General features: G+C 51.0%; 1 pseudogene; it reads left to right on the top strand.

Moving 5' to 3' along the window:
• Positions 1–21,140, top strand: part of LOC135305589 (zinc finger protein 850-like) — a 652,086-nt pseudogene that overhangs the window by 70,430 nt on the left and 560,516 nt on the right.

The following is a 21,140-nucleotide window of genomic DNA, read 5'->3' on the forward strand; positions in this document are numbered from 1 at the left end:
CCTCACTTAGTCTTTTTGGTTCAGTGTTGGCTAATTTCCAATGCACTGACTAGGATATACTTACTCATTTCCTACTCTGAGATATGATTAGGAGAAAGACAAAGTTTATTAACAGTAACTAAAAGAAAGAGCTGTAAGGATCAGAACAGAACTTTCAGAACACTTTTGCTCTCCCTTCAACCATTACCTTCTTCCAATGTAAAGAGACAAAACTGAAAATTTTCAGTCAGTTTACCACCTCTAGAATAGTTTTCTTCAGCTCACTTTAGGAGAGGAGTGTCTCTGTCATGCTATGGAGACTTCTCCATAAGAAATCAGTCCTTCTCATGGCTGCCAAATCCCATGAATAGCTGCTGCCCAGGACAATTGTGAAGTCCCTCCCATTTTTTCACAGCCTTTCCCACCGCTGTGTTTATGGGTCATGTCAGCTTATGGGATATTAGTTTAAAGATGAGCTGTTTAAGAGCAAAGGTTCTCTTAATCTGTTTCTGAAATCATCTTCATCTCTGAGAACAGAGATCTTTATTCTTCTCTCCTGAGGCATGGGGTCTCATCACTCTTCTCTCTTTCTCTGTACAAACTTCTCATGGGATCACAGCTACTTCAACATTTGCTTACTTTAGCATGGAGGCCTTTGCTGAACAAGTCATCTCCCCATACTTTTCAATGCATTATAGGGAAAAAGAGAGTCTGATGTATCAATGACATCCTTCTTCATAGCTTTACAAGGGAATTTCAGCCCCAAGATCAAGGCATCACCTCATCTCTCGCATATGGGACTCAATTTCCTCTTCACTGACGTTTGTGTCTTTATGTTGCTCCTCTATGTGCCTGCACTTTGTCCTTTTCTCTCCCTTGAGGGAGGATGGAAGCACTGAAAGAGTTAATATCTCTCCCGGGGACTGCAGATGGTTCCGTGACCCCGGCCGGGCTGGGTCCTTGCGGCCGGAGCTGTTTTACCATGGAGGTTTCTGCAGCGGCTGCGCTGGGGCTGTGTCAGGATGGGCCACGCTGGGGCAGGGCCAGGATCTCAGCAGCCAGGCCAGAACACAGCAGCAGCACGGCCGGGGCCCATGGCTTCTCCTCCCCCTGCCCGGGGCTTGCGGGTGAACCCCAAGGGTGGCAGAATCTTGGCCGAGCCGGCCCGGCCCGGGGCTGCTCCTGGGGCCCGGCGGATCCTGGCTGGGCCCGGGCTGGCGGCGGGGCAGGGCTCGGTAGCGCTCAGGTGTTGGCAACCGCAGCCATGGCCCAGCCCTGCCTCGGCCTCTCGGCCTCCCCTGCCCTGCCCGGCAGCCGATGGGGCCTGGGGGGCTCCCTGGGAAGGGGCCCGGCCCCACGGCAGGAGCCACCCGGCCCGGCCCGGCTGAGACGGGGCTGGGCCAGCCTTGTTACCTCTTTGCTGGCCAGAAGGGAAAGAGACCCTCCCAGGCTTTCTCGTCTTTAACATGTGTCTTCACAGAGGCATGTACAGTTTCCTTAGAGGTTTAACAGATTGTCAATTCTCAAAGCTAATTACTGACTGTTTTCGTGTCCGACACATTGGAAACTGCTAGCAGCTTCTCTTAGATCATCATTTCCATGATGCAAAACCACCACAACAGCACAGAACACAGAGCTCCTTTGTCCATATGTAGTGCTCATGTGCCCAAGGTTTCAGAACCCCTTCCTGGGAGATTTCTGGGGTCTCTCCAAGGTGTTTTCAAATGAAAACATTCAGCTCAGAGTCTAAGAAAATCACTAGAGGGCAGGGCCACCCTGCCCTGTCTGTCCTGGTTACTTTTGTCTAGGGGCAATCTTTGGATATACAGAATTTGGGGGGCCAAATTCTAATTTTGGTCATGAAAATGGGTTCTTCTCCAAAGGAATGAAGGAACAGTGCCCCAGTGCTTCCCAGGCAGATGAGAGGTGACCACCATAGGCCAAGGCCAGCCAGAGCTGGCAGGTTTTGTTCTGAGAGATGCCCTTGCATAGAGGAAATATTTTAGGGAGAGTACCTATTTTGACAATGGGCACCTGATAAGAGGGATGGTTCTTTTCCATAGCAAGGAAAGCATGGAGCTCCAGCACACCAGCAGCTGATGAGAGGCAGCCCTTGACATTCCAACATCAGCCAGACCTGTCAGGTGGCCCTGGGAGGCCAAGCCAACCAGACCTGTTCCATGTTCCCTTACTTCCATGGGGCCCCACGGTGTCCCAAAGGTCCCTTGGTTCCATGAGGCCCTGAGGTGTCATAATGTCCCCTTGGTGACATGAGGCCCTGAAAGGCCCTAATGGTTTCCATGGGCTCCATCAGGCCCCACAGAGTCATAATGGTCTCTGGGCTCCATGAAGCCCCACTGTGTCACCATGGCCCCTTGGTTCCATGGGCTCCAGTGGTGCCACAAGGATCCCCTTGGTTCCATGAGGTCCCCACAGTGTCCCAGTGATCTGCAAGGGAAGGAAAGTACTGAGCCCCAGGGTTGCAGGGGCAGTCACCAGAGGCCCAGGCCAGCCATAATTGATGGTACTGGCAGATTTTGCCTGGGAGCAGCCCTCGGATATAGAGAATGTTAGAGGTGGAATCCCAGTTTCAGACATGGGCACCCAGAGGATAAGGACTGTTCTTTTCCATAGGAAGGAAAGCACAGAACACCAGTGTTTGAGGGGCAGATGAAAGGTGGTCATCAGAGGCCTAGGCCAGCCAGACCTCTCTGTCCTGGTAGCTTTTGTCTGACAGCAACCCTTGGATACATGGAATTTGGGAGGAGGAATCCCAGTTTTGGCCATTTTTGCACAAATAAGAAGGATGGTTCTTTTCCATTGGAAGAAAAGCACCAAGCCCCAGTGTTTCAAAAGCAGGTGAGAGGCAGGTCCAAGAGGCCAAGGGCAGCCATACCTATCTGTCCTGGCAGCTTTCACTGGGAGCAATCCTTGGATTTACAGAGTTTTAGAGGTGGAATCCCATTTTTGGCCATGTGCACCTGGTCAAAGTGGATGCTTTTTTCCTGTTGGAAAGAAAAAAGCCAAGTCCAAGTGTTCTGGATGAAGACAAGAGGTGGCGACCCTTAGGCCAAGCCAGCCAGACCTCTCTCTCCTGGCATTGTCTAGGGGCTATCTTTGGACATACGGAATTTTGGACATGGAATCACCATTTTGGACATGGGCTTCTGGACCGGAAGAAAAGTTCTTTTCATTAGGAAGGAAAGCACAAAGCCCCCGTGTTTCAGAGGCAGGTGAGTGCCAGCCCTCTGGAAGCCAAGGCCAGCTAGACTTGTCAGTCCTGGCAGCTTTTGTCTAGGAGCTATCCTTGGATATAGGGAATGCTGGAGGCAGATGCCCAGTTTTGGCCATGGGTGCCTGGTCGAGATGGATGGTTTTATCTCATAGGAAATAAAAGCACATGGTCCCAGTGTTTCAAAGGCAGATGAGAAGTGGGCCCCAGGTGGCCAAGGCAGCCAGATCTGTCTGTCCTGGCAGATTTCATCTGGGAACAAACTTTGCATGTAAGGAAATTTGGAGGAGAAATCCCAGTTTTCGCCATAGGTCCCTGGAGGGGAAGGAGAGTTCTCTCCCCTAGGAAGGAAAGCCCAGAGCCCCAGTGCTTCAGGGGCTGATGAGAAGCAGCCCTCGACATGCCAAGGTCAGCTGGACCTGTCAGGTGGTAGTGTCACCGTGGTCGCTGTCAGAGGCTGGATGAGATCAATGTCCCGAGACACCTCGGGATGCTCGGAATGCCCGTGTGGGGCCAGCGCCAGGTCAGGCCTTGGTTTGTAGTGGGACAGAGCCCTGTCCTCATTCCTGGCACTGATTGGCCAAGCTATCAATCAATCAAACAAGAGGCAGCACTAACACAGCTCTGATTGGTTGAATTGTCAATCAATCAATCACATACTAACAGCTGGTGCTACCGTGACTCTGATTGGGCAATCAAGTGCCAGTCCCTCAGCAGGGGCGGGCCCATGAAGGCCCAGGGGGTTAAAAGCCGGAGCAGGAGGCCAGCCTATGGTCTGGATCCTGCCTTCTGCTGGGGTTCCTCTGTTAGTGGCTCTGGAACTCGAGCAGTTGGTACCCGTGTGTGGTGTCTTTCTATAGATCTTCTCTCTTTCTGTTGTTCTCTATTTCTTCTCCTTCTACTCCTACTTACCTGGAACATTTTTGGCTAACTTAACATCCTAAGGGTTAAAGGTTTCTAGGTAAATGGGCTAAGTTAATGCTATGATAAGAGTTTCATGTTGAAGTGGATGTTGTATTAAACCCTTTGCCAAAGTTCCTTGATTGTCTCTATTTTGCCAGTAAAATTTTATGTCATTTTTACCTCTTAGCTCAGTTTGTCAGAGCATGGTGCTGGAATCATCAAGGGAGTGGGTTCAATCCCTGTGTGGGCCATTCACTTCAGAGCTGGACTTGATGATCCTTGTGGGTCCCTTCCTACCAAGAATATTCTTTGCATCTGGCCATGTTGAGAATATCTGGTTGGTGTTTCTTCTGTGCACCAAACTCAAGGAAAGGAACCCTTTGATTTTCCCCAGCATTTCAGTGTTCTGGGGTGTTCCAGCCCTGCAGGCTCACAGTGGCCTCTTGTTTCCATGGAATGTCACACAGGTTTATGGCATTTGTCCTTGCTGCCCCTCACATCCCCCTGCCCCACAGAGAGCCCCGAGCCACCCGTGAGGGACAGGCCCTGCTGGCCCAGGCTGGGCTCAGGGCTTGGCCTTTCTGCTTCCCCCAGCCAGCCCAGGCCTTGCTCAGCATTGCAGTTCCCTGCCCAGAGCCTTGGGCTCCCTGCACTCCTGGCCTCAAGGATCTGCTCTCAGCAGTCCCTGGGAGCCTTTGGCACTCCCTGCCCTCACTGGGGCCCAGCCATGCTCCAAGGCACTTGGAGTTTTGCTGCTGACTCCCTGAGCAGCTTCTTCATCCTTCTCTCAGTGCCTGAGGCTCCTGGACTCAGCCCCAAATCCAACATGGGGATTGTCAAAACACAGAAAGCTCTTGAGGGCTCTTTCTTCAGTGCTCTTCATGTGTCCATGGCTTGTGCAGCTGATTGGAGTCAGTGTAGAGTTCCTTTAAGGATGAAAGATTTCAAAGTGCACCTCATTAATTTTTTTTCTTTAATCAAGTATTTTTTTTATGTTCCAGTTCAGAGAAGAGCTAATAGATGCATTCCCCAGGTGATCTTGATGCTGAATGTCTCCTTGGGAGGTCTGGGCATGGAGAAGAATGAGCCCCTTGAGGGCTGACCCTGTTTGGACAAGCTGCTCCTCACCCCCAGCCTCACCATGTCTGCAATGCCTGGCTCCTCCCTCTGGGCAGAGCACCTCACAGTGGGATGATGTAATTTTTATCAGTCCTGCAGTTACACTCAATGGCCCATTAACAAAAGATATCTCCCTGGAGGGAGGATTGATTTGTTGAAGAGATAAAGAAAACTGCCCAATTAACAGAAAATAACTGCCCTACCTCTGACAGATGGCAAATACACATTATCTCTCAATCCAGAACAACAGGATTTCAAATTTTGGAATTTAACTTAACATTGCTCAAATCTGACAATAATGAAGCTTAACTTTGCTTAGTGTTATCAACCCGGAATTTGGATTAAATTAAACATTACAGAATAAAAAACTAATATCCTTAAAAGTTATACATATAACAAAATTTAACTTATTCTGATGCTATTCATGGAAATAAGGAACTGAAAAGTTGAACAATCCGCAATTGAAATAACAGTGTGATGGATTTACTGGGGAGATTCAAAGGATGTAATAAGTGTGTCATGTTTTTACGTAATTTAGTTTTGAGATAAGCCCATGGTAGCCAAAATTTTATGCAAGCATAAATTTAATAAGACCTTTTAAAGTGCAGTTTTACTGAAAGAAACAGCAATGTGGAATTCAGCAAATTGCCTGGCAAACCAGCAGCTTCTTGAAATTGTATTTAGTGTAATTCCAAATGGTCAATTTACCAGCATTTCTGTTAAAGAACCTCCGGCCAGTGCCGTGGCTGGGGGGGGCCTGGCGGAGCCGCGCCGGGGGCTCGGGGGAACCGCGCCGGGAGCAGCCGAGCCACACACCCCAAACTGCCCGCGGTTCCCCCTCCTGCCCCAGAGCCTGTGAATGTGCCTCTGTGCCAGAGGGAAGGGGCAGGAGATCACCCAGTACATTCCCAGGAGGACAGTATCAGCAGCAGTGGGGTTGTCCTGCAGCCAGGGGCCATGCTGGGCTGGGAGATGGAGCAGGAGAGAGGGGGAAAGGGGCACTGACTTCCTCCTCACCTGCCTGCGTGTCTCGGGCATCTTTCTCTTCCCTGCTGCTTTCTCCTCCATTGGGCCAAGGTTTGGGAATGGGAAATCCTGGTTTGGGGAAAAACAAGGGATGAGCACAGTGAGTCTGAAGGTCCTCTGCCCAAGTCCCTCTCTAGAAGTCACCTGGTAAAAACCTTCAAAAACCAAAAGTGAATAAAAAAAGCTACCAGGAGCATCTCATTTCCAGTCTCATCCCTCTGGGATTCTGGTGGTCCCCTCTCTTATGGCTGCCGAGGATCCCATAGCTCCTAGGGATCCCCCCTCTCCAGGGTCCTGCTTAGGGATGCTGGGGGGTTTGGGGGTCCCAGGGTCCATCTCTCCAGCCTCCCCCCAATCCAGTCACTTGGGGCTCTCTCCTCTCCCCACCACCCTGTCCTGGTTTAGGGCAAATTTGGGAGAAATCCTCCAAAAGGGGTTTCCTCTAGAAAGCAAATTCAAGCAGCCTGTCCCCCAATCAGTTTGGGAAAAGATTTCCTTGGAGAAAAGTGGAAAAACTTGTTTATTTAACAGACAAAGCATTCATGAGCACAGCAAATGACGAATATTAAACAATAAAACCTCTTGCTGCTCCAAAAGAGATGACAAACTCAGAAAGTCCCTCTGTGGGCTGTAACTCTGCTCACTCAGTCTCTTATCAGTCTCCTATCAGTTTCTCCAGCACTGGAAATGCCGTGGACCAGGCTCGGGCCAATGGGCCACAGGTGGAGCTGCCAGGGCTCTTCTGGATGTTCAGAGCAGGTTTAAACAGCTCTAAAGTAAAAGAAAAACCACAGTCCAGGGCACTTATCTGCCTCAGAGAGCTAAAAACTAACTAAAACCAAAGGAGAGCCCTGTCCTGCAATCTGTCTGTCCAGCAGCCGGAATATGGAGGAGTGCAGTTTCTAAAAAAACCTGCTCACTTCCTGCCTTCCTTCGCTCTCAGAACCTGCCTTAAAGGTGCAGAACTCATTTCTGGGCTAAACAGATGAAGAGGGTATGAGCATGATCCCAGGTTCAGCCCTTCTGGGGGTTTGGGGGTGTCTCTGTCCCTCTGACCCCAATGATGTTTGGACAGGGTCACATCAGGGCTGAGAGGGACAGAGACCCCCGAGCATCCCTTGGGCTGAGAGGGACAGAGACTGCCCTGAGCACCCCAGGCACAGGGTGAGGGGGAGGGAGACCCCCCAGGCATTCCCTGGAGTGAGAATGATGGAAACCACCTGGGGAATGGCCTGGGGTGACAGGGACAGGAACAGCCCCCCCAAGCCCCTCCCAAGCATCACCCAGGGTAAGAGGCAAGAACAGAGCCCCCTCGAGCATCCTCTGGGCACTGGACAAAATAAACTTGGCAGAAATCAAACTTAACTCTGCATAAACCACTTTGATGAATATTTGATTTTCCCACAAGTCACATGTGATGAAAATGCAAACAAATCCCAAACATTAATAAATTGAAAATAGAAGCAATTGTGTGGCAATTCCAAGTTCCATCGGTTCCTGCACAGCTCCAGCTCAGCTGCTGGCAGGTTCCCATAAAAAAAAGTGGAAATTTGGCCCAATACAGATTATTAAAAGGAAGAGAAAGCACTGTGGGGCTTTGTCAAGGGTGACAGGGATGAAGAGAATAATGATTCTCACATTTGGCAAAGCCTCTAAGCCTGTGAATTTGGCATTTATTCAGGAATTTAGCTACTTGAGCTGGGCTTCTTGTGGGACTTTTAGCAGCCTTGTGTTCCTCACCTTGGGGTCAATGAACCTTGTCAGCCTCTCTGGTATCATTTGCTCCCTTTCCTCCAGTGTTTTTAAGAAACTTTTCAAGGAAGGACAACAAAAGATTTTCTTTCCACTGGCCACCCAGCCACCAACAGCCTTTTTCCTCATCAGTTCTCCCAAATGTCACTCAGATGAAGCTGCGTCCGAGTTTCCAAGGGTTCCTCCAGAAAGAACCACAACCTCTTCAGAGGAGGGAACCATGCTGTTGTCAAAGGCACTTGGGGAAAGACAACAGTGCCTAAACGCACTGTGCCAAAATAATGTTGCAATCCGGTTAAGAAATTTGTCAGAGAGATGCTTCTGCCCCAATTAAGGTGCTAATGAGACGAAATCCAAAGTGGATTTTATTGAACAGTAAATGTGAGGTAAAGAGAAATGGAAAAAAGAGAAAAAGAAAGAAGAGCGGGTACGGCAAGGGAGTGACAGGGACAGAGACCTCCCCTGGCAGGGCAAGAGTGACATTGTCCCCTGTGTGTGAGGCCTTCCCAGGGTGGGTGGGGGTTTTACACCTGAGCCAGTTTGGGTAAGGGGGGGTGGTGTTCACCCCCCCAGCAGGGATTACCCCACTGTTTCAGGCTGCAGTGTAAGATGTAACCAAATGCATGTTTTCCATCACCATCTTCATAAATTGTTATAAACAGGTGGGGCAGTGTTCTTTATCTCTTCCAGGACTCAGCCCTGATAACGCCCTCCAGGGGCTATCTTCTGTGAATGGGCCATTGAGTGTCCCTGCAGGACTGGTAAAATGACATCATCCCATTGTGGGATGCTCCGCCCAGGGGGAGGAGCCAACCATTCCTACCTGGATATAAGCGGAGGCTTCTGACACCAGGAGCACCTTGGCTACTGGATTCCCAGAGGATGAGAGCTCCATAGGCACCACTGGACCTTCAGAGGAAGACCAGACCCTTCTCCAGGATCACTGCTTTGACAGAATCACGATCATCACTGCAACAGGACTGCAGCCACCATTTAATGGGACTGCTATCAGCACCCTGACCAACAGGGTGCCAGGTTATATCCTGACTCTGTCAGTTTAAGGCAGTGTTTCTGTATCATTGTCTTGATCTTAATTTTCTTGTTAAATTGTAATTCTGGCTTAAAATCTCCCCCTGGTTTGCCCTCAAACCTGTACGAAACTCAATGTACTCATCTCTTGTTTTCCTCCCAAAACAGAATTTTACATCCCAAACCCACTGCCAGATGGAGGAGAAGGCTTCAAGGAAGAGGAAGATGCCCCGAGACACTCAGGCAGATGAGGAGGAAGTCAGGGCGTCTTTCCTTATCTCTCCTGCTCCATCTCCCTGCCCAGCACAGTACAAGTCTGCAGGACAGCCCCACTGCCAATGCCATCCTGCCAGGGATGCACTGGGAGGATTTCCTTCCCCTTCCCTCTGGCACAGAGGCAAATCCCATCCTCTCCTTGCCCTGTCTTCCTCAGACAAGCTGAGAATAGGGACCAGGGAGGACAAATTCCCATGGCAGAACCTCATGGAAGAGGCAGATTTGAGCGGCTCCATGGCACAGGAATCTAACAAGGAGGAAAATTCCCTGAGATCCCGCAGGAGGAGGGGCTTCAAACCCAGCCCAGTGTGCTCTGAGGAGGAAAGATCCACCCCGTGCCAGGAAGGTGGACAGAGCTTCAGCCAGGGCTTGGAGCTGGTGGTCCATGAGCAGCTTCCTGATGGGGAGAAGCCCTACAAGTGCTTGGAGTGTGGGAAGAGCTTCAGGCAGAGCAGCACCCTGATCAGCCACCAGATGATCCACACAGGGGAATGGCCCTACGAGTGTGGGGAATGTGGGAAGGGCTTCAGCTGCAGCTCAAAACTTGTCAGGCATCAACACATCCACACTGGGGAGAGGCCCTACGAGTGTCCTGAGTGCCAGAAGAGGTTTCACACCAGCTCCAATCTCCTCTGCCACCAGCGGATTCACACAGATGAGAGGCCCTTCCACTGTTCTGACTGTGGGAAGAGCTTCAAATACAACTCCTACCTCATGAAGCACCAGCGCATCCACACTGGGGAGAGGCCCTACGAGTGTCCCCAGTGTGGGAAGAGGTTTCACATGAGCTCCAATCTCCTCCAGCACCAGCGGATTCACACAGATGAGAGGCCCTTCAGCTGCTCTGACTGCGGGAAGGGCTTCAACCGCAACTCCCAACTCGTCACCCACCGGCGTATCCACACTGGGGAGAGGCCCTATGAGTGTCCCCAGTGTGGGAAGAGCTTCAGACAGAGCTCTCATTTGAGCAGACACCAACAGAGTCACCAGTAAGGGAAGACATGCAAATGCTGCAACTGCAGGAAGAGCTTTGTGCACTGCTCCAACTTCATCCCCCACGGGAGAACCACGTTTGGAAGAGCCCTGGTGATACGTGTTCACTGTGATCCATGCTGGGAAGACACCTGTTCGTTTTCCTTCCCCTGCCAATGACATGATGTGAGCCTGAAGAACATGAGGGTCTGGCCAGGGCTGTGTCATTACATCTACTCCGACTCAGGTCATTGCCAGGGGCAGGAAAGGGACTCTCTCTCTCTATCTCTCCCTGAGGAGAAGGGTGTCCTTACCAGGCAGGAGAAAATTATGGCTGGGAAGATACCGTTGTGTTGTAGTTTTCCCTTTTTTAAAACCCTTCTGTTGTCAATATTGTTTCTCTTACTGTTTGTTCTTTATCTCGTTGCTGTTCCAAATAAATTGTTCTTATCCCAGCCCAGGATCTTTGGCCTTTGTGCTTTCCATGGGAGGTGGGAGGGCAGCGAGCGGCAGTGCGGTTTTACTGGGAGCAGGACATTGGGGAATCCCATTCCTAAACCTCGGCCTGTGGAAACCGAGCATCCCAGCTGGTCCCAGCCCTGGTGGCCATGGCAACAGCCTTGGGAGCAGGTCCCTGGCTGGGGCTGTGGGAACCTCTTCCCTCTGGTGCCCAGGGACAGGACTGGAGGGAACGGCTGCAGCTGAGTCGGGGCAGGCTCAGGTTGGATCTCAGGAAAAGGTTTTTGCCCAGAGGCTGCTGGGGCAGTGCCCAGGCTCCCCAGGGAAGGGTCCCAGCTCCAGGGCTCTCTGAGCTCCAGCAGCGTTTGGGCAGCGCTGCCAGGCCCAGGCTGGCATTGTTGGGGTGTCCCAGGATCCAGAGGTCCATTATGACATTGTAGGGCTCACGGAACCAAGGGAACATGGGACAGGTTTGGCTGGTTTGGCCTCACAGGGGCTGACAGACAGCTGATCTTGGCAGGTTAAGGGTCTCTTCTGAACTGCTTTTCAAATACTGGGGCTTTCCTTCCTATGGAAAAGAACTGTCCTTCTTCTCCAGGCACCCATGCCCAGAATTGGGATTTCACCTCCAAATTTCCTTATATCCAGGGAATGTTCCCATTGGAATATTGCCAGGACAAAATCTTGCTGGCAGTGATTTCTCATATGTCCCCAAAACACTGGGGAAGGATCTGTGCTTTCTTCCTATGGGAAAGAACAGTCCTGCTTCTCCAGGCCCCAAAGGCTGAGAGGCTTCCACCTCCAAAATTCCTAAAATTCAAAGACTGCTCCCAGACAAAATCTGCCATTCCTGATAAGGCTGGATGGCCTTGGACTAGTGAGGCTCTCACCTGCCTTCTAAACACTGGGGCTCTGTGCTTTCCTTCCTATGAAAAAGAACTGTCCTTCTTGTCCAGGTGCCCATGGCCAGAGTCAGGATTTCACCTCCAACATTCCCTACTGTGACAGACTGAAGGAGATTATTGGCTCAAAACATTTCATTTGAAGCAGAGGAAGGGGCAGGTCCAGCCTTGCCCTGCCCTGGAACCCCAATCCCCCCAGAGACTCTACCCCAGCCCAGCAGTGTCTGCCAGTCCCTGGCACAGCACAGGCAATGCTCCACAGCCACCTCTGCAGCCCCCAGCCCAGCTCCTGAATGTCTCCTTGGGAGGTCTGGGCATGTAGAAGAACGAGCCCCTTGAGGGCTGACCCTGTTTGGACAAGCCGCTCCTCATCCCCAGCCTCACCATGTCTGCAATGCCTGGCTCCTCCCTCTGGGCAGAGCACCTCACAGTGGGGTGATGTAATTTTTATTAGTCGTGCAGTGACACTCAATGGCCCATTAACAAAAGATATCTCCCTGGAGGGAGGATTGATTTGTTGAAGAGATAAAGAAAACTGCCCAATTAGCAGAAGATAACTGCCCTACCTCTGACAGATGGCAAATACAATACACACATTATCTCTCAATCCAGAACAACAGGATTTCAAATTTTGGAATTTAACTTAACATTGCTCAATCTGACAATAATGAAGCTTAACTTTGCTTAGTGTTATCAACCCGGAATTTGGATTAAATTAAACATTACAGAATAAAAAATTAATATCCTTAAAAGTTATACATATAACAAAATTTAACTTATTCTGATGCCGTTAATGGAAAAATGGCACTGAAAAGTTGAACAATCCGCAATTGAAATAACAGTGTGATGGACTTACTGGGGGGATTCAAAGGATCTAATAAGTGTGTCATGTTTTTATGTAATTTAGTTTTGAGATAAGCCCATGGTAGCCAAAATTTTATGCAAGCATAAATTTACTAGACCTTTTAAAGTGCAGTTTTACTGAAGGAAACAACAATGTGGAATTCAGCAAATTGCCCGGCAAACCAGCAGCTTCTTGAAATTGTATTTAGTGTAATTCCAAATGGTCAATTTACCAGCATTTCTGTTAAAGAACCTCCGGCCAGTGCCGTGGTGGGGGGGCCTGGCGGAGCCGCGCCGGGGGCTCGGGGGAACCGCGCCGGGAGCAGCCGAGCCACGCACCCCAAACCGCCCGCGGTTCCCCCTCCTGCCCCAGAGCCTGTGAATGTGCCTCTGTGCCAGAGGGAAGGGGCAGGAGATCCCTCAGTGTATCCCCAGCAGGACGGCATTGGCAGAGGTGTTGTCCTGCAGCCAGGGGCCATGCTGGGCTGGGAGATGGAGCAGGAGAGAGGGGGAAAGGGGCACTGACTTCCTCCTCACCTGCCTGAGTGTCTCTGGGCATCCTCCTCTTCCTTGCATCATTCACCTCCATTGGGCCAAGATTTGGGAATGGGAAATCCTGGTTTGGGGAAAAACAAGGGATGAGCACAGAGAGTCTGAAGGTCCTCTGCCCAAGTCCATCTCTAGAAGTCATCTGGTATCCATAAAAACCTTCAAAAAGCAGAAGTGAATAAAAAAAGGCACCAGGAGTGTCCCATTTCCAGTCTCATCCCTCTGGGTCCCTGGTGGTTCCCCCCTCTCATGGCTCCAGAGGATCCCATGGGACATGGGGATCCCCCCTCTCCAGGGTCCTGCTTAGGGATGCTGGGGAGTTTCGGGGTTCCAGGGTCCCTCTCTCCAGCCTCCACCCTACAGCCACTTTGGGCTCCCCCTCTCCCCACTGCCCTCTCCTGGTTTAGGGCAGATTTGGGAGAAAACCTCCAAAAGGGGTGTCCTCTAGAAAGCAAATTCAAGCAGCCCCTACCCCAGCCAGTTCGGTAAAAGTTTTCCTTGGAGAAAAGTGGAAAAAAAACTGTTTATTTAACAGAGAAATCATTCATGAGCACAGCAAATGACCAATATTAAACAATAAGACCTCTTGCCACTCCAAAAGAGATGACAAACTCAGAAAGTCCCTCTGTGGGCTGTAACTCTTCCCACTCAGTCTCTTATCAGTCTCCTATCAGTTTCACCAGCACTGGAAATGCCGTGGACCAGGCTTGGCCCAATGATCCACAGGTGGAGCTGCCAGTGCTCTTCTGGATGTTCAGAGCAGGTTTAAACAGCTCTAAAGTAAAAGAAAAACCACAGTCCAGGGCACTTATCTGCCTCAGAGAGCTAAAAACTAACTAAAACCAAAGGAGAGCCCTGTCCTGCTATCTGTCTGTCCAGGAGCCAGAATATGGAGGAGTGCAGTTCCTTAAAAAACCTGCTCACTTCCTGCCTCCCTTCGCTCTCAGCACCTACCTTAAAGGTGCAGAACTCATTTCTGGGCTAAAGAGATGAAGAGGGTTTGAGCATGATCCCAGGTCCAGCCCTGTTGTGGTGCATGGTTCATTTGGTTTATTCTGTTTCCCCCTAAAGTTATAATGGTTCCCTCCCCCTCCTCCCCTGGTAACCCCTCCTTTTGAGAGTGTCAGTTTTTGTCTCCTCCCCTGTTCCCCTGGTTACCCTCTGTCAATCCCTCCCTGAGTTCCTGTCCATCAGCCACTGTCCCCTTCCCTATTTCCAGAAAGTTCTCTCCTCCTCGGTGGGTGATTGGATCGGGAACAAGGGTCCCTCCCTGTCACATTCCCTATTGGCGAGCCGGCATGTTTCTCATGAGTTTGTTCCCTCCCAAGTTCTCCCTCATTGGTTGAAGTGTTGTATGTTCTGCCCCCTTTATAATTTGCTGTATTCCCGGTTCGCGATCTTTTCTCGGCTAGCTCCCCTGGAGAAAATAAACCTCTGGACTTTGCCCCCGAGAAGAGTCCCTCTTTTCTTACTTTGCTCAGCTGGTGCAGCCTCCTCCCCTGCCCGGGGGAGTAGAGAGAAAACCTTGGACAGCAGCTCGGCAGTCTTGGCGCCAAACGTGAGGCAGTGGACACCCCTGGACCCCGCGGCAGGAGGTCAGTGGCCGGCGGGCAGGTTTTTGCCGTTCCTGCTTGGTTCATTGGTTGCTCCGTGGATGTCAGACTACCCGTGTCCGTGAGCAGACCTCGTTTTAGTGGCGGCGCTCCGGACCGGGACAGGATCGGCAGCTCCAGCACCTCAGAGTCGGTCCCCGGCGAAGTCTTTTCCCTTGGAGTTTTATCCCGGTCGGCGCTGGTCAGAGGGTGAGTACCCCCAGCTCCCCATCTTTGGGTGGTCCCTCTCACTTAACCCCCCCCGGTTTCGTCCGGTCGGGTCCGTGGTTTTGTCCCAGACCCAGTGGGGTTAGGGCTGGTGCCTGAGTGGTTTTTTTGTTCGCATTATATTTATTTTTACTCCAAGGAGTGGGTTTGCTGTGTCAGCATGGGTGCTAAACTGTTGACACAGCAGAAAAGAGTTTATCTCCAAGTTATAGCTATCCTTGGTGGAAGGAATATTAAGTTAATTAAGAGGGAGTTAAAGCAATTGATAATGTGGTTGTTTACTCAGTTTCCTCAGATTGCCCCTGAAATGGTTCATAGGATAGATTTTTGGAATTTGGTTGGAACAAAATTATCTCAATTGGATTCTGCGGGGGAATCAGAGAATAAAAAATTAGTTTGTTGGAGCTTCCAAATTATTACAGCTTTAAAAGAACAAGGGAAACTGAGAGAACAACCACCCTCTGGTTCATGTTCACCCTGTCCCCAAGCCCTAGACCCTTGTTCCATCTCCTTTCTACCTCAGAATAAGGGGATCCTGAGGGGAACAGCTCACACAGGCACAGTGCCGGGTTCTTGCCATCCCCCGGGTTTTCCTCAGGGTCCTCCAACCCCCCACCTCCGAAGTCCTGGTGAAGCGGTGTGTACCGAGCACCTTATCGGTACCGGAAATTGGGCCGACGGGGCGATCCAAGCAAGGGATATCCCCCGTGCTGTGCTCCGGGAAAGCGCCAAGGTAGCGGAGCGGGCTTTCCTGTCGTTGAAGACTGCAGTACCATCTCTTACATTTTCTAAAATAATCCAGGGCAGTGAGGAGCCTTTCATAATCTTTGTCGAGCGTCTCCGCAGGGCTATAGAACAGCAAGTCCACAGCGAGAGCGCTCGACCGAGCGTCCTGCTTGAGATGGCTGCTGCCAATGCAAACACCGCCTGCAAGGCAGCCATCCTCAGCCTGCCCTTGGACCCGCCTCCCACCATCCAGGCAATGATAGAGGTTTGCCAGATGAAGGTTCCGGTCATTGCTCGGCAGGACACTGACGCCAAGCCATCGCCCCGCCGGGTGTCCTTCGCCGAACCAAGGGACTTCTTTGAAGCAATGCCCGCACAGCCACAACGGACTCCTACCCTGCCAAGGCCGCCGCCGCGTGGACAGTGCCACCTCTGTGGCAGCACCGAACACTGGATGCCGGACTGCCCACTCCGAACTCAGTTTTATGAGTTCAGGAGGAAGCAGACGGCAACCCAGGAGGGTCTTAAGAAAGATCAAAAAAACTAAGGCAGAAGCCCAGCCCCTCCCTGCGCGAGGACAAAAATGGGGCGGGTGACTCAATATCTAAGAAAGGGGATTTGGGGAGGGGATCCCAATTTACCCACCCAACTCTTCAACACAATTTACCGGACTTGACTTCTTGCAAAACACCGATTCTTACGTCTCTAACCACCTCCTCTTTGGTTTCGCCCTACAGGTTGCAGTTGGTCGAGTCAGTTAAGATCATGGACTCCCAGTGCCATCTTGCGATGGTCGCACCTCAGGCACCAGGTACCTGGAACCGGATCAAGAGTGAGTGCGTTGTCATTGGCGACACCAAGTGCACACCACCGGAAATCACTATCATTCCGGGTTTATTACCACATGCCATTGATTCATTTGCGGTGGGATTTTTTTGTATACGCCCACCGGTTTCATTGCAAAAAGGTCAAATTATAGCCCAGGCCATCCCTGTGGAGTTATTTGAATCAGTAGAAAACACAATACCACCTTCAACACATGCTACAACACCAACATTACGCGTAAACTGGACTCATGCAATTGGAAGGGGGAAGCCCCGACTAACGTGTAATGTGAGCAGGGATGGTCAATTGACCAGAATCAGTGGCATGCTCGACACAGGGGCGGATGTGACGATCATTCCTAGTGAGGAATGGCCGCCACATTGGGAGTTGCAACGCGCGGCTGAACGCGTTCAAGGTGTAGGGGGCATACAATTGGCTAAGCAGTCTAAGAGCGTGGTACAAATTATGGGGCCAAATGGGCAATTAGCTTCTATTCGCCCATTTGTAATGGACTATGCAGAACCCCTGTGGGGGAGAGATGTTTTAGCCCAATGGGGAGCCACAATTGACCTGCCAACGGCTCCTCAGGTTTTTCAGTAGCGGCCACTGAAGAGCGCCCTACCCAAAAATTAACCTGGAAATCAAATTCTCCGATATGGGTAGAGCAGTGGCCGCTCAACAAACAAAAGTTAAAGGCGCTCACGGAGCTCGTACAGGAGCAGCTGGACAAGGGCAACATCGTGGAGTCTAATTCACCATGGAACTCCCCTGTCTTTGTTATTAAAAAACCAAACAAGGACAAATGGTGGCTCCTGCACGACCTTCGCCAAATTAATAATGTTATTGAAGATATGGGCGCTCTCCAACCAGGGATGCCGTCCCCAACCATGCTCCCTCAAAATTGGAAATTGGCTGTATTGGATATAAAGGACTGTTTCTTTCAAATTCCTCTACACCCTGACGACGCCCCACGCTTTGCCTTCTCGGTTCCCACCATCAACCGAGAAGCCCCAAGGAAGAGGTATCATTGGAAAGTTCTTCCACAAGGAACGAAGGCTAGTCCTGTGATCTGCCAGTGGTACGTCTCTTCCTTGCTGTCCCCTGTTCGAGAGGCAGCAAAAGATGCCATCATTCTACATTACATGGATGACATCCTGGTGTGTGCACCTGATGACAGCACACTTACCCACTCGCTTTTCCTGACAATCAATGCATTGACTTCTGCAGGGTTCGAGCTCCAGGAAGAAAAAATTCAAAGGGTGCCACCCTGGAAGTGTCTTGGCCTGGAGATCACCAAGCGGACCATTGTTCCGCAGAAATTGGCCTTTAACACCAAAATTGAAACCTTGGCTGATGTCCACCAGCTGTGTGGGTCTTTGAATTGGGTAAGACCTTGGCTGGGTATTCCTACGGAAGACCTAGCCCCCCTTTTCAATCTTTTGAAAGGGGGAGAGGAGCTTAGTTCTCCCAGGACCCTTACCCAGGAGGCCGCCACAGCCTTGGAGAAGGTGCAAAACATCTTATCGCAGAGACAGGCACATCGGTACAACCCAGACTTGCCGTTCAACTTTATCATACTGGGAAAGCTGCCACACCCGCATGGGTTGATTTTTCAGTGGGAGTCATCCACCAAAACATCTAAGGACCAGGGTTCGAGGGACCCTCTCTTGATTATAGAGTGGGTTTTCCTCAGCCATCATAGGTCCAAGAGGATGACGAGGCCACAAGAGTTGGTAGCTGAGTTGATCTGGAAGGCTCGCCTCCGGATCCGGGAGTTGGCTGGTGTTGACTTTGCATGCATTCATGTTCCTATTAATTTGAACTCGGGCCAACTAACCAAGGCCATGCTGGAACATCTACTCCTGGAGAACGAAGCTCTCCAATGTGCCCTGGATTCGTTCACCGGTCAAATTTCAATTCATAAACCGGCCCACAAATTATTTAATTCGGAGATGAACTTCAAACTGTCGTTGAAGACAGTTCAGAGTCGGAAGCCTTTGAAAGCTCTGACAATTTTCACAGACGCGTCCGGAGCATCCCACAAGTCTGTGGTGACTTGGCGGGATCCTCAAACTCGGCGGTGGAGGGCAGATATTGAGAAAGTTGAGGGTTCACCTCAAATTGCCGAGTTGGCCGCGGTGGTCAGAGTCTTTGAAAGGTTTTCTCAGCCTTTTAATCTTGTAACTGACTCTGCCTATGTCGCCGGTGTCGTTTCCAGAGCGGAGAGTGCCATTCTTCAGGAGGTTTCCAACATGGACCTGTTCAGCTTGCTCTCAAGACTGATAGATCTAGTCTCCCACCGAGAGCAACCCTTCTATGTTATGCATGTGAGGTCACACACTGACCTACCGGGGTTCATTGCAGAGGGCAACCGGCGTGCCGATGCCCTAGCCGCCCCAGTTGAGATGGCCCCACTCCCAGATGCCTTTCAACAGGCGAAACTCAGCCACCAACGATTCCATCAAAATGCTCCTGGCCTGGTCCGTCAATTCCACCTGACGAGAGACCAGGCGAGAGCAATTGTGGCCACATGCCCACAGTGCCAGGCATTCCATCTGCCAGTAGTGGCTGCTGGCGCCAAGCCGCGGGGACTAAAGAGCTGCAAAATCTGGCAGACGGATGTCACTCACATCCCAGAATTCGGCAAGTTCCGGTGCGTGCACGTCTCTGTGGACACCTTTTCTGGGGCCGTCTATGCCTCTGCCCACACAGGGGAGAAGACAGCATATGTTAAAAAGCATCTGTTACATGCCTTCTCTGTGTTGGGCATCCCCAAGGAGATCAAAACAGATAACGGGCCAGGATATACCTCCAGGGAATTCCGGAGCTTCCTGCAGGAGTGGGGGGTAAGCCACAAAACCGGCATCCCTTACTCTCCCACAGGACAAGTGGTGGTAGAGCGGGCCCACCAGAGCATCAAGCGTACTCTAGAACATCAAAAAGGTGCTATGAAGGTGGAGTCCCCTCAGATCCGGTTGGCCAGGGCCTTGTTTACAATTAACTTTCTGAACTGTAGTTTTGACTGCCTGAATCTGCCCATCGCAAGGCACTTTAACACCTATCAGGACATGCACCTGAGGGCGAAACCCCCTGTGCTGGTGAAAGATCCAGAAACCTGGAAGGTGGAGGGTCCCTTTGACCTGGTTACGTGGGGTCGTGGATACGCCTGCGTGTCCACCCCCACAGGGTTGAGGTGGGTCCCTTCCAAATGGGTAAAGCCCTACCTTCCAGGGAAAGCCCGCAACATCGGCTCTGCAGCACAGGTGGAGGAGGCGGCCTGGAGACGAAGAAGGAAAGAAGTCCGTAGGTCCGGTCCCCCCCAGGCTGAACCATCCTCAACTGAACCCTCTGTATTAACTTGCTTTCTTCGTTTGTTTCAGTTAGACCCCTCTTCGTTATGATTTCGCTCTTGTTGATGACCCACCCAGCTGACACCTGGATTGTTCCCCAACCGAAGGCAAACGTCTGGCGAACCTTGGCTCAAGCGATGGGACAAGACCACCTGTGCCTGTCAACAGCTTCTGCAGCAGATCCCCTCTCGACTTGTCTCGTGGGAATTCCATTCGGGTTTGATGATTTTCCCCCTCCCTTACTCCCCTACCTAAAGTACCTGCTTCCGGGATCTAATCATGCCAGTTACTGGTGGGAACAATTCATGAAACTTCTCAATTATACCACTGACGAGCCCACAGAATTCGAGCTGCTCGGCTCCGCACGCGCCTCCCTCTGCCTCCATTTCCGCCCGCACCAAGGTGCGGTCCCAGACCGGGTGGTACACTTTAATAATGAGAGGTATCAAACAAAGAACTGGTGCAATTTCACCACCACAGTTTATGTCCCCAATACCTTTTATTTGAAACCCGCACTCCTCCCTAAAGGCACGTTCCTAATTTGCGGTAACCGAGCGTGGGCTGGAATTCCCCCTCGTCTGTCCGGAGGGCCCTGCACTTTTGGGCAGTTGACACTGCTTACCCCCAGCTATACTCAAATTCTCGATTGGAAAAAGAAAAATGTCACACATGATTTGGCCAGAGTCAAAAGAAACACCCATAAAATTGACCCAGAGTGTGACGCCGAAATTGTTCATTGGTCTAGACCCAAAAATATTGCGGTTTCGGTATTTTTGCCGTGGGTGGCCGCAGCTAAAGCACTAGGGGAATTGGGCAACCTCGAGTGCTGGGTGGCGAAGCAAGCGAATTTGACCTCAACTGCCCTAGCGGACCTCCTAGCTGACGAGGAAACAACGAGGAAAGCGACCCTCCAAAATAGGGCGGCAATCGATTTCCTTTTGTTACTTCACAACCATCACTGTGAGGAGTTCGAGGGGCTCTGCTGCATGAACCTGTCGTCACGAGCCGAGGACGTCAGACACACCATCCGCCAGATGTCCGAGGACGTCGACAACATCCGGCAACAGACCTCGGACTGGTTGGGGGACTGGCTATCCAAAATGGGAGTGACAGGCTGGGTGGGCTCCATCATTCGTACCATTTTAGTTATTATCTTCGTTTTGCTCTGTTTAATTTTTGGTTTCTGCATTATCTATAAATTACTGACCAGAATTCTGTTTGCCACAACCCCCCAAATCAACCATGTTGAGGCTCCTACTGACCCTTCTTCCATCCCTGAAGAACCTTCCTGTGAGAAGACGCATTGGGAGCAAGCCCCTCAATCCTCCCTATGGTTTTCAGTTACTACGCCAGTTTAAGAACAATTTCAGTTTTATTT

The sequence above is a fragment of the Passer domesticus genome, chromosome 8 (assembly GCF_036417665.1).
Source record: "Passer domesticus isolate bPasDom1 chromosome 8, bPasDom1.hap1, whole genome shotgun sequence".
Lineage (NCBI taxonomy): Eukaryota > Metazoa > Chordata > Aves > Passeriformes > Passeridae > Passer > Passer domesticus.